We start from the raw sequence: 14,125 nt of genomic DNA, 5'->3' as shown, positions 1-14,125 counted from the left end.
ACTGTTCCTTCCAGAGTCTAAGGAACTTGTTCATGAAGTACCATCACTGTATCCCAGCTCTGCTGCCAGTGAGGGTACTTCATAACAAAATCTCTTGAGAGGGGAAGGAAAAGGCCTGCAAAACATGACTCAGAGCACAGTGCATTAGTGGCTTAGACAACAGCTTTAAATAATGTTGGCTATCTTAATTGCATGACAAAGAAAATTCTATTAATATTTAAAGAGAAGGAAGGAAATAATACTGGTTTCAGGCCTCAGTCACATTTTGTCCCTGCCACCACCACTTTATTCCACATCTCTTCCTCCTGGGCCCACCCTGCATCTCCTTCTTTGCAGAGGAAAGGCAATGCTCTGTCTTATTTTTGTGCACAATTTGATTTCAAAGTCATCATTGAAAGAGGGTTGAAAGGACCCTCAGAGCAGAGGCCAGGCAGCTCTATCTTTTCTGTCAGACATTTATCTAACTTCTGACTCCCAGTGACTGCAACCCCACAACTTCTTGGAGCAAATCTACCCCAGCACTTCTCCATCTGCTTCTTAAAATTTTGTATCCCTTAATAGCATATCTTCTCCTCCCAACCAGCCCAGACAAGAGAACTGCCCATTCCCTTCCTTCATTCTCTGCAGCAGCCCAGGAGAATTCACACATGATCTTACTTCCTTCTAGTTACCTCTTTTTTCCCCCCCACAGTACATAGCCTGAACCCCACAACTTTTCTCCCCACAGACACTACTCTCAGTTCATTTTTAGTGTCCCTTTCTTGACTCTATTTTCCCAACTATCTCTTTCTTTTAGGATGAAGCCCAAAATGTGATGGTTTCCTAGTCTAACCAGCACAGAGCAAGGCAGGAAGGATTGCCTCACCTGCCCAACACTCAGCCCTCCCAGTTTGCTGTAGCCCCACACACAATCCAGCCACTTTGCAGAAGACTTCTTACTTCCAGTCTGTGAAGCACCTCGTCCTCAACAATCCCCTTCCTCAAAACTCCCCTTCCTGCAGAGTCCCATTCCAGGGAACTTGTGAAGCTGCTCCTCCACCTACCCAAAGGATGCTTACACAAAATCAGATGTCTCCAGATAGTTTCTCAGCACCAACCTCATCCCTTAACTTACCTTAAGGAGCAGCCTAGCTCTTTCCAATGGCTACACAGTACAATTTAGTAAGCCTAAAATCTCTTGGTCCTGTTACTGCCTTATCTTGTACATGTTTTCAGCCCTACCTCACAGCTCTCTGCACAGAAATTGTACAGAAAGCAACAGCAAGGACCAGGCAGGTCTGGCTTACCTCAGTACATGACCTGCTCACCTCATGCCTGCACCAGCCACTTGGTCAAAGCTGCTGCTCCCTCCCTTAAAAGCAATGTTTGTATGTGATTCTGCAGCTGTAATTAATGGTGGCCTTTTAAATTTTCTCTTGGGTTGATCTGAGCTCACCTGCACTAACCCCAGGCATGTGTGGGTTTGGTGATTATGTCCATACTCACAAACCCCAAGTGCACTCCAGGTGTGGCTGGGTTCTTCCTCAGCCCATCAATCTCTGCTCCTTGCTCCTCCCCTAGACATTGGTTAGCCTCACCAAGAGGCTGTGCAGAGCAACTCTGGGGTTGTCTAAAACCTGAGCATCATTTAGATTTGCAGATAAAATATCTTCACTCTGTCTACTTAATTTAGCACACAGTTTTCTTCTTTAAATACAGTTGGGCAGAGAACTTAAGATGGATACTGTTCCTATTCTTCAAATAGTTACTAACAAATTATAGTAGTATACTAATATTAGAGACTTTTTTTTCACTAGCAACATGGTCATCCTCTAACTGTGACTGTGGTTATCATGTACACTGGTGTTGGAGCACTGTGCTGGGCTTGTTGAATTAACACTTTATCTCCAAGGTCTGCTGCGAAGTCTCATGACCATCCTGAAAAACACAATACTTAATTCTTTCACAGATGCTGACTCTGAATTACAGATCACCCAGGAAAAAAAAAAAAGCTTATAAAAATCAAAAGTGATGAACAGTACGAGTAATAATTCAGAAACAATATAAAGCACATGAAAGGACTAGTTTCCTACCAAGGAGAACACAAAATACTAAAACCCCTGCATGAAATTAAGTTAAGCCAAAGAAAGTTAAAGCAGCATTACAAAATCAACATCCCTCTAATGTCAATGACCAAACCTGAACCTGGTTTCAGCCACCCTCCAGGTTTTTAGCATATTTTAGTAATTCTTTACTCTAGTCGAAACATACCTTGCCAAACCTGCCTGGATGCATTTACAATAACTCAGATGGTGGTTGTGCAACAAAATATCTGATTTGCTCATACAAATTCACACGAAAACCATAAACAGACAATTAACTTACACAATTTTTCAGTCTATGCTCAGAAATTGACAATTCAATACTTTTAAGTGTAAAACAGCCTTTTTATTACTGTGAAACACAAGGCCTGTCATGAGTTTATAAATGAAACACATAAATTGCTATCTGAGGAGTATGAACCATCACAGCCAAAGAATACCAAGGCCTGGATGGATTTAAAATAAAAGCAAGGCTGGCACGAATCAATAGTGGTAAACAAGAGTCTTCAAACAATTTAAAGGACAAATCTCTCTGTGTGCATTTGGCTATACATACTACCATATTAAACATGACATTTAGAGAATCACAGAATGAATCACAGACTGGTTTGGGTTGGCAGGGACCTTAAAGATCATCCAGTTCCCACCCCTCTGCCATGGGCAGGGCTGTCACCCACCAGTACACACTGATGTGATATTTAGGCATAGCTGACCATCCAGGAGGATCTTCTGGAGGAGATGTGCAGGTGGCACTTCATGTGATGTTTCCCACGCCCATAAAAGCTTTCTCTCCCAGAACCTGTGGATGTGGCCAGTGTTGCCTCCCATGGCAGGGAGGAAGGGGATCCAGCTTGGGGTCTCTGATGCAGAGGATCTGGGCCTTTAGGCAGATGATGGATTGTTTTCCCTGTGCCCCTGGGTCACTCCTTTGATCATCCCTCTGCCTTGCACTTGCAGCTCACTTCTTCTCATATGGTTTCCAAGTATTTTCAAAGAATTATCTCATCAGCTGTGACATTTTAGCTGAGAATCACCTTGTATCTGCAAATCCAAACAGTTAACAACCCTATTTTCTTCTATCATTAAAGTATTTTTAAGTTCAGGAACACAAGCTTTAATAACCATCACATTCTATATGAAAGAAAAAGAAGTTGCTGTATTTGTAATCTAACCAATTGATAATCTTTTTAAATATTTGCATCGTTTTGTTTAATTTTGTAGAAAACTAAAATAGAGACTGAGATCAAAGAGACTGATTTCACCAGAGACAATAGGTTTTACAGAGCTCTGCAAAGTTCTACCATCACCTGAAGATGCTTTAATTTAGGAAAGACCTTTACATTTCCAGCCTGCCAGTTCCAGTTAAGACTAATAATTACACTTGTAAACACACTGCTGGCTCTTACCTGAACTGTGATTTTAATACCCAGTTTGGAGACCACATCTTGCTGTTCACACTGGGCAATTTTGGGCTAGGGTTAGAGATGTTTCTATGAGCCAGCTCACTTTCAGCAGGTGACACCAAGGCTCACATTCTGGGCTAACTCAAACTGCAAATAACTAACAGTGCCCAGACAAGGTGTCATGGGTTAGCAAGCACAGTCCCCGAAGTGATGTTCTTGCAAAGAGATGCTTACAGCTCCTCTATGACCTGACAGAACCTATCAGCTGGCTAGTTTGAATATGGACAATTTTTTAAGCCACTTAAAATTTTGACCGCCTCTGTGGTCCACGTTTAAGAATGGACAAACCCCGGGGGAGCTCTGTCTCATTTCCGGTGCTGGGACAGGTGGCTGCAGGGCCCGTACGGGGCCCGGTGGGTCAAGGCCAGGCCCTGCTCAGGCCAGGCTGGGCCACAGCCATCCTCCAGCCATGCAGTCCTGTTCCACCCACAGCCCCCTACAGTCCTGCTACATGCAGACAGTGCGGCCCCCCTCGCCAGTGCGGCCAAAGATGAAGATTCAGCTGAAGCTGCACCACTGCCCAGCAGAGATCATGTGACCAACAGTGATAAGCAAAATTCCAGCTGCAAGGCCTGGGTGAGATTAACCCTTTTAGTGCTATGAAGAGCTGAAAACCTGAGGGAAGAGAGAGGAGATGCTTAAAGCTGAAATTCTGTTGTAAAGCTATGGTGGTGATGGACTATGATATATCAAGAGTACCCGTTGTAATTTCATGAAAGCATGGGGGGTGGAGTGTAGAGGAATTCCTTGTGGAGTGGGGGCATAGGATACCCCAGGAGAGCTTGGGCATCCCAGGGCTCTTGCAGAAGTACCCCTGATGGGGCCTCAGGCTGAAGATAGGCTTGCAAGGCACCTGCTAGCCGGCAGCCTTGAACAGCCTTGGGAAAAGGTATACACTAGTCAGCTCCCCCGCTGCATAGAGGCTTTCTCGTGGGAAAGGGGTGTGAACTTTGCAAAGTATAACTTGGTGGAGGTAAACAATAAAACTGGAGCATGATGCTCAAATCGTATCGGTGCTCGTGTCCTGTCTCCGGCTGGTTCCCCTGCACCCAGAAACGCCCCCCCATAAAGTGGAGCATTCAACTTGTACTTGTGAGCAAAAGTACCTCTACTGAAACAAGCAAATGCTGAAGCAGCTGTGATTTGAAGAGAAATTTGAACAGGGAGAGATGGAAGCGATGAGGACTCTTGCTCCAAGTGGAAGGAGAAGACCTCTGTTCCTAGAGATACTCCCAGAGATAGTCCAAGAGATGAAGATGCTTTTTTCTCCCAGGAAAGGAGGAGGGCCTCTATTCTCAGAGATGGAAATGCTCCCAGAGATGGGTGAAGAGAACTTTTGTTTCTGAATGTCTCAACCTTAAAATTGTACTCCAGTAGCTCAAGATTGGACCCTCGAAAGCAGTTGTGAAAAAGCTGCAAGTCGTGGGAGGGGACTCTCACATGATGCGAGCAGAGAACCAACCCGGGCGGCTGTCTCGTTGTGATAATGTTTTCATAGTATGGGCAAGAGAGACTCCTCTTCCTAAATGGACTGAACAAGGTTATTATGGAAGTGGTAAACAGACTGAACATCTCAAGGGTTGTCTTTCTACATTGTCAGTGGGAGAAGGGAGAAAGGTGGGGGGAGGAGAAATGTTCTGAAGGTGTGGTATGATTTTATTTTTTTTTCTTCTTTTAGTTCTATTAAAAAACTTCTTTATATTCTTTCAAGTTTGGTGCCTGCTTTGCTTTTCTCCTAATTCTTATCTCACAGAAGGTAAACAGTAATGAGTATTTTGGACCAAACCACTACACAAGGAAAGAGTGAGAAATAAGGAAAAAAATCTGCAAGTTTATATGTTTAATTCAGCCAATCATGTAGTATTAGTATACTATTTTACTAAATTTTTTTCCCATTGTTTTTAACTAGAGTTTTCTGTCTTCTCCATACCAGGACTGCCAGTGACAAAATTCAGTAATATTCTGCAGAACATGATTTCAAACATACACAGGCTTAAACAAGGCTCTGTGGATAGAGATACTGAGGGGTGCCAAAATGATTGCTTTCACTCAGCTTTCAGGGTATCAACACTGATTTAAGACTAAAACCAATTGTATCGAAATCAAACAGAAGTCAGACTCTGACCACAATTTTATGTGCATTGAGTGCTGGGAGGTGATGGGGAAAATGGACCATTATTCCATAAGGCACATGGTTTCAGCCCTCTGGAATAAGCACAGCACTGCAAAATTAGATGATGCTGACCCTATGGTGAGCAACAGTCTCCTCCAAAGCCTTTTTTGCTCATCAGTTGCCTCTTCTGCAGATCCACCTTGTTCTCCACAGGTTTCTCACAATGCTGCTCCATTAACTCTGGTCCCAGTTTGGGGCTTGTGGAGATAGTGCCAGACTTGAGCTTGAAGGTCAGGGTGGATGTGTCAGCTGGGGCACATGTTTTGGAGCAGGTGGAATTAAAAAATAAAAAGAGCAAAGGCTGCCACTTCCACAGAGCTTACAGCACAAATAACACAACAGTTATTTAGCAATCTTGTCATTGCAGGCAAAGTTACAGCTGAGTCCTGATGGTGCTTTGATTTTAAAGCTCAATCCTTGTAAACACATTGGCTGAATTAAGGATATGGATAAAGGCAGTGGGAGGCTCTTTCCCTGCAAAGAGCAGAAAACAGTTTGTCTTGAAAAAATTAATTGTGGATACAAAAATGCTGCTATCAAGAATTTTCTTGCTATTTTCTAAGCCCGTGAGAGACTTTTCTCTCTCACAGAAGATAGTAGCAGAGTTCTATAAACAATGAAACACCTGCAACCTTGAGAAGCCTTGTTTATACTATAGCAGAAAAATATTTTGACAATGGATGTTTTAGGATTTTAGCCAATCACCCCCAAGAGGTGGCTGATCCCTTGTCCAATTAGACTATGAAGAAAAAAGTCTATAAAGAGTTTGTAAAATAATTAAATAGATCAATCTTGCTGCGCAATTCCTGCCTGCTGGATCTTCTCCTCACTATGGCTGCGGGACGTGGTAATATTTTACGGCATTAATAATTAATCACAAAAACCATGCCCCTGTTTAAACAATTATTTGCAAAATTTTGGAAGGGATTTCATTTCCCCAGAACTCAACATTACATTTAGGTTAACAAGCACCAGAAGTAAAACCAATCAAAATTTTACAGTCAGTGAGGACACAACCAACAACATATAACAGCCTTCCAGATTTTCATTGATATGGTGATGAAACACAAATATTTATGAGCTGAATACTGACTCCAGTATCATTCAGAAAGAATCCTTTTAGTGCCCCAACTAACCTTTCAGGATTACAAGAGAGGAGACTTGCAACAGATAAGCTCTTCACCCTAGGTCACCCTGAAAGTACTTTATCACCATGTATATCTCTCCTTCATCTGTGTTAGGCAAAGGAGAATGAAAATGTGAGATAGGACAATGCTGCTCAATAAAAAAAGAATGACAAATTTGGAGATAACTGGAAGTGGTGGATCAAACTGATGATATCCTGATTTTTGCCTTTTTCTTTTATATATTCTCCGTATTCTTTACACATGTATTTGTAGCCTATTAATGCATTAGTGGCTAGTTTTCCCAGTAGTTTTCCATGGCCTTTCCCTAGGCAGAAAGATGAAACATATTCCAAGGGTCCCTATCCTGTCTTGGTTCTCCCTGGCTACCAAAGTTGAAAACTGCTCTTCAAGACACATTTTCAAAAACAAAGTACAGCTAGTACCAAGTGGGGGGTGCTCCAGAAAAGGGTTGAACCAGAAGGGGGAATTACCTCATCACCTGTGCTTCTAATTGGGAATTCTTGTCAATTATGATAATGTGCTAAACTTATAAAAACTGTATTCACCCTGTGTGGGTGGGCTTTTGTGGAAATTTTCCATATCTGCCCCTGGAGGCCTCCAATAAAGATCAACCTTAACCTCCTATATTAATATTATCTTGAAAGTGCGTGTTGTTTCATTTATAGGTTACTTAAGGCATCAAACTACTGCACAGAAATATGCAAAAGAAAGCCTTATTTACATCATAGCATTGAGGCTTGTGTATTATTAAAAGGAACAGCCTTGAGCTCCTGATAGAAGAACAGATGATCTCCTCATTCACAGCCAAGCCACAAGAAGGAACTGCTTACCAGCATCTCACAAAGTCTGTGACCCAGCCAAGAAATGAGCCCAGATTTCTCAGTGGCAGTCCAGCATCATGAACACATCCTCCCTATCAAAGGAAGGCTGGAAGAAATGCCCTGACAGTGTAAATCCATACAAGAAAACTGAATCTACCTAATCTAGAAAACACTCCTCCGTGTCTGTGAAATGTATCATTCCAGGTCAAGAGGAATTTGTCTCATCTCATGTCACACACATGCCTCATGCTGCTCTGCACTACCTCAGCAAGGTTTTGGAACCTGGAGAGAAATAGGACAATCATGGCACAGCACTAAGCACTCACCCTATGGTATCTTCCACAAGGCAACAGGGTCTGCCCAAGGTTCCACATCAATGCCATCTCTTCACACTGCACAGCTCAGAAATGACCTGTGCCAGGTGACACTTAGGAAGAGGGGAGGAGAGAGTAAGAAGCCAGGACTGTTGAAACTCTGAAATAGGTACAAGTGCTGCATTCTTGTCTGGGATGCTGCAGGACTTGGCTATTTTTTCCTGCCCAGGTCATTTCCTTCTCCATATGGAAGAAGAAGGTAGGTGCTGCAACCTCTAGAAAATACAAGCAAGAAATTCATCTTAAACTAAGGGAAGGAGATTCCAACTCGACCTAAAGGGAAGAAATGAAGGTTACTTGTGATGCCGAGCAAAAAAATCCTTTACAATAGCTGTACTGCTTTGCCCATTTATCAGTTTGCAGTTTTGTTCTACTTTCATAAATCAGAATTTGTTATCAAGCACATTATTTTGTGTATCTATCTGGGTGGCATAGGAATTGAAAACTGAAGGTTGTCACAAAGCCACACCTCACCTGTGAGGTGGCTGCTCAGCTTAACATCTCCTCAGCCCACATCAGCCCACAGGCGCCAGACAGGAACAGCAGGAGTCTCCCTGCAAGATTCACAGGCAAGGTAAGGAGTGCACTTGGGAGTGGAATAGGAGTTTTCTGATGATCAGAAGTGAGAAGGAAGCTCACTTAATGCACTCAAGGAAAGAAGGGAGTGCACCTGTAAAGCCAGGGAGTTTGTCACAGTTACTTAAACAAACACAGAACAGAAGACATATGCTATGCTTTAAATTCTACTGTAAGGGATCACCATTTGTGCACTCACTGAAAAAACAGACTAAAATGCTTTTAATAACTATGGAGACTGAAATGAAACTATACAGGACAATGTCAAAACACAGGTAACAAGGAAAAGATATTTTCAATTATAATTCCCTTAACCTGAATTGATACAGAAGATCCAGGGGCAAGTTTCCCAAGGTGTGAGTGTGGGATTACACGCAGGACTTCTGCAGCACCACTCAGGGAGCATCTCCCCAGGTACTGTTTTGCCAGACAAGCCAGGAAAACCTGCCAATGCAGAGAGGCACTCACCATGAAAAGCCCAAGAAAACGAGAAAACAATGGCAGAGGTTTGCAGAGCAGTTGGGATCCAGATGGTGTCATGCTACCTGGCAGACCAGTTGGGATCCAGATAGTGTCATGCTACCTGGCAGACCATGGGCATCCTGTACCATCCCTGCCTGCAACCCCTTTTACCTGCTGGGAAAAGGAGCACCAAATGAGGAACAATGGAATGATGCTTTCCTTGTGATGGACTCCAGATGGGGCTTCTTAAGCAGCTCCTTAAACTTACTTCTGACTTTTCTGACTCTCACAATGTGCAGAGCATGAAGTGCTTGTGGCACACAGAGACAGCTTGGTGTGGGATAATTTGCTACACCCAGAAATGTCAGCGTTCACCTGACAGCGGGTGATTTTGCATCATTGCCCTAGCACTGAAGACAACTGGGTAACAGAATAGCTTGGAACACCAAGGAGCACAGAAAGAAAGGCTATTAAAAGCAAGGGAAGTCTCCTCAGTGAGTTATAAAGCTGCAGTCACCGCAGAGCCTATGAAGGACAGACAGTGGAATTCATTAAAGAGGTCTCAGCAAACATTCCTTGTGTCAATTCCACTCCTGAGTTATCCTCCAGCCTCCATCTATGCTGCCTGTACACCTGGTTCTTCTTGGGTGTTTTCAAGACGAGCAACTCTCAGGACAAGGCACAGCCTGCGTGCTCTGCCCAGGACATCAGCACCTTCAAAGCTGTGAACCATGCTGGGGCAGAGCCCGTTTAGAAGAGTTTGACTTTCTCTAACCTATCCCTACCTCACAAGCAGCAGCAGCCGACTCCAGCAGCTGAGCTCAGTCTGTCACAGCATTTCTCTGAGAAAACAGCATTGGATCTGGGCTGAATCAGGGAAACACACATTTGTTCTTTTTGCACACTCCATCCATGAAGACAGTCCCCTCTGGGCCAGGCTTTGAGCGTGATCACTCCAAATATACACACTTGTTGAGGAATGGCTGGACACGATCCTGCTTTTTACCCACAGTCACTCATTTTCCTTCAGTCCTCGCTGCTAAAGAAGATCTGGCTGCCTCCTCACTCACCTCTGAACAACTCACCTACCTTTAATTATCAGGGTGCTTGAAGTTCTACAGATAAACATAGATTCTCTTCATATGGAATTATCCCCCATGCACAGCTCCCCATGTGACAGGAGCAAGAGGACTGAAATTAGTCTGAGAGCTATTCATATTCAATATAAGGCTGAGCCTTTAAACATCCCCATATTCCTTTTCTGGTTTTTGTTTTGTTTGGTCAGTTTAGTTTGGGTTTTGGGGGTTTTCGCCGGGTTTTTTTTTCCTTTTCCATATTCTTACACCATGGACAGCATGTGCATTGGGGATGGGCAAATAAACTGGAACAGGCAAAGTAATGAGGACTGAGGCATTTGCAACATTTTGGATACTACAGGACAAAACCATGCAAAATTTTGGGTTTCTGAAATCCTCCACAGCTGCTGCCAAGCACAGGAGCTTGATCCCAGCAGGGAGGAGTATCCCAAAGAAGAGGTGACCGGTACTCAAACCTTCCTCCTCAGCCTCTCAGTATCTCACTGCAGCAACACAGGCCCCTTCCACACTACTTAACATATCACTAAATACCACTCTTGCCATACAGTACACATAAATATGCACTAATCCATGCACAGGAATACCTTTGGTTGTCTCTGATATCAGACCCATAAATGATGGCACAGCAAACGGGGGCTAGTGCTCCTCATACCAAACAGCTTTTCCTTGTATTCAACTTCATCACAAGTAGGTTTTTATATGCTAAATTTATGCAAACAAATGCTATTTTGGCAAATTCTTCTGTCAGCATTTTTATGACAACGGATACATACAGAATATAATGACCCCAGCTCACTGAAGAAAAACGCTAGCACTTCTGAGAAAATTAGACTTAGGGAAAAATATTCTGGTCTGGAACAACTGTCAGTATCTTCATAAAATTATTCATTGTTTCCCTCACTGGTGAAATTTATTGGAAATAAAGGTAAACAAAAGAGAATTAAGGAGAAGCAGGTAAGTTTCTTAACAACCTGCAGACATCCCCTTGGACTTTCCCTGCCATTCCCACTACACCAAGGTCTGGGCTCTGTCAGGAGCTTGTGTAGTGCATGACCGTTGGCACTGAAGCTCTTTGGAAGCTTCTCAAGGCTCTGATTCATCTTCACACACATCTGTAGCACATAAAGCTGTGCATTTGTTATCTTGGAGCTTTGAGATAAATAATGTTTCCTATCTGACTAAATAAAATCACATTACTGCTTCAAAAGGCATCACCGTAAGGGCTCGAGATCCAGACAGATCATGTTAGTTGAGCTCCTCAGTCCAGTGCCTTGCAAGGGCAGAATCCCTTTGATCAAGACTTGGTAGACAAGTGCAACCTGCTGCATGTGGAATCTGCTCAGGGCAGAGATGTTTGGCTGCCCTGAAAGCAGGACATCCTTCCCCTGAAGTGGCATTTCGCAGCACCAGCCACAACTGGAGGCTTTCCACAACTGCAGGAAGACCTGCAGCCCTCCAGGGCTCTGTCCCTATTTCTCATGAGAGTGGCAAGGCAGTTTGTTGCCTAGATAAGGCCAGATATCTGGTTTTCAATTTGTTTGTTTAGTTCTTTTTCCAAATATGCCATAATCTGTTGATCTGTGTAATGCAGATTGCAGACTCTGCTTACAAATAAAATTAGCTACTTGCTTGGTTAAAAGATCAGAATCAAGGTTGTCCCAGGTCACAGACAAAAACGCAACATCTTCCCTTAAAAATATTTTAAAAGTAATTAAAATAGTGACTTCCATCAACCTGGTGATGCTGCATGAGCTGTTCAAGCTGAGAGATGTTTTATGAAAAATACATCCTGTATTTGGGGTCCTCCATTCATGTGGCATAATCCCATGACCTGGAAAAGTCTCTGCAATTATGATCCCATCACTGTTCCCCTAATATGTAAGAAAAAAGAAGTAACACTTTTTAGTTTGCTTTTATCAAGATTTTATGGGATCCAATGTGAATACTGCTACCTGGGCAATATCAGGAAACTCTCATTCAAAATAAGATCAATTGCCAAGGTGACCCAGCTGCAACAAAGCACAGTGAAACACAAACCCAGGGAAGGAAATAAGAGCTCTCCCTCTGCTCCATTTTCCTGATATGTGTGCCTAAAATGCTATCTTCTGAACTAAAATTGCGACAAACTACCAATTAAACATGGGCTTTTTGGCCTTCATATTCCATCTGAATAATACAGTATAGAAACAAGTTTCAGTGCTTAGTATTTTTACCTTTATTGAGATGAAGCATTAAAAAGGAATATCTAATACAGATTCAGAACAGTTCCAAAAAAAATTCAGCAATTCCAACAATAACCCAAGGATTACAGCAGATACACTTGGACAGTGTGTTACTAAAAAAGTCACCTAGAGTGGACAATGTTACTGTCCAGAAGCCAGATGAGCTCCAAAAGCCCTCTAACGCTGTCCACGTCATTAATTGTTGTCTTCCCTGATGGGGGAGACGTTCAGATTTTTGCCAGGAGAAAAAAGGAGGCGAATGGGACTTCGTGCTTCTCAGTCTCCAGATAGGTGTTTATTCATTCTTATCTAAGGAGTACAGGCCACTGGCATGGCCTAGACATAGCACAGAGCAGAGAATGCAGCAAGAAGACAACTTATCAAGATCTCACAGCCTTTTTAAAGGTAAATTACCCAATGAAAGCTTAAAACGCAAGATATTTTCACTTTTTTACCAATGTCCAACAAGTTCCTAAATCATGTAGACAGGAACTGTGGAATTCTGTATCCAATCGTCCCAGACCACTATTGCTGCAAAATATGGAGTTAGTGAAGAAGGAGAAAGAAGGTTTTAACTACAACTTATCCTCCATTTTGAGGTTTCTACTTCTATCTATTTACTATGCAAATAGACCTAAAACCTCCAAATTTTTCACCCTGTGATAATCTCACATAGTATTCTATCACCCAATTCACACCATTGGAGATTCAAATTCTTCCCAGAGGCTAGGTAAATTTTCCCATGGACAAAGGTCAAAAAAACCAATACTGTCCAGGGGGGTAAAACCTTTCAAACCAGGCAGAGAAATATTCTCTGCATTCTAGATCCCACAGACCTCTCTTAAGTATTTAGACCAGGAATGCTCTTTATTGACTCTTTCTGGCAGGTATATACAGACTTGACCTTGACTGGAGCCAATACTCATCTTCATCCATGCACAGGCTGAGCTGCTCACACACTATTATATAAATGTGCATATAGGTAAAAAAACCCCAAAAACATATACCTGATGGTTTTTATAGATAGATAGATATATAAATAATACCCTGGACTTTAAAAAACAAGCTTACACCAGGACACACCTCTCCACTGGCCTCAGCACCCCTAAAACTACACAAGATGTTGTACACTTAATAAACATGGTTTCACTGCTGTACAGAAAACAGCAGTACACACAAATATGGACACACATCTATTTTCAGTCCACCAGAACAAACAAAAAGATATGGGAAGTAGAGGGAAGCAGGGAGATAATGAGCTGTCATAGCGAGTAACAGTTTGGCACCAGTGGTGCAGCTCTGAACAGCCACAGTTACCAAATAATAATGTTTACTTCAGCATTCCTGTCGAGATCAACTTGATGCCTCAGGCAGTTTGGGGAAGAATCACTTAGTCAACAAGCAAAATTCAAATTTAATTGGAGGAAACTAATTAAACTGAGCATGAAAGTCTTCAAAAATATTTGACAAGGTCTGAAAAGACACCTTAGTACAACTGAACTGACAAGATTTTGGAAAAGTCTCTATTTCTCTCATTTTAAAACACTGGGATCTTAGGCTGTCCAAGAAATATTTTTTATAGTTCATCTCTTGCAATAACACCATCACTGGGGAAAGACAGCAGCAACATTACCTTCCCAAGAACCCTTTCATGTAGTTTCTCTGATATAATGCTGCTGCACCTTTAGAGATGTGACTGTAAAGGATG

At 42.5% G+C, this 14,125-nt stretch overlaps 1 protein-coding gene across 3 annotated transcripts in view; it reads right to left on the bottom strand.

Moving 5' to 3' along the window:
* SYNPR (synaptoporin) overlaps positions 1–14,125 on the bottom strand; it is a 111,181-nt gene that overhangs the window by 61,080 nt on the left and 35,976 nt on the right. The window contains exon 1 of one of the 3 annotated variants that reach the window (XM_069027857.1): positions 1,287–1,368. The exons of 1 other annotated variant lie outside the window; for it this stretch is intronic. The gene's annotated coding sequence lies outside the window, so the exon portion shown is untranslated. Of the gene's footprint in view, positions 1–1,286; positions 1,369–14,125 lie in introns of those variants that run through there. One more of the 3 variants, XM_069027858.1, reaches the window with a different exon arrangement.

Source organism: Aphelocoma coerulescens, chromosome 12, assembly GCF_041296385.1.
Source record: "Aphelocoma coerulescens isolate FSJ_1873_10779 chromosome 12, UR_Acoe_1.0, whole genome shotgun sequence".
Classification (NCBI taxonomy): Eukaryota; Metazoa; Chordata; class Aves; order Passeriformes; family Corvidae; genus Aphelocoma; species Aphelocoma coerulescens.
Note: the sequence above shows the minus strand (reverse complement) of the source record. Positions and strands in the feature narration are given on the sequence as shown.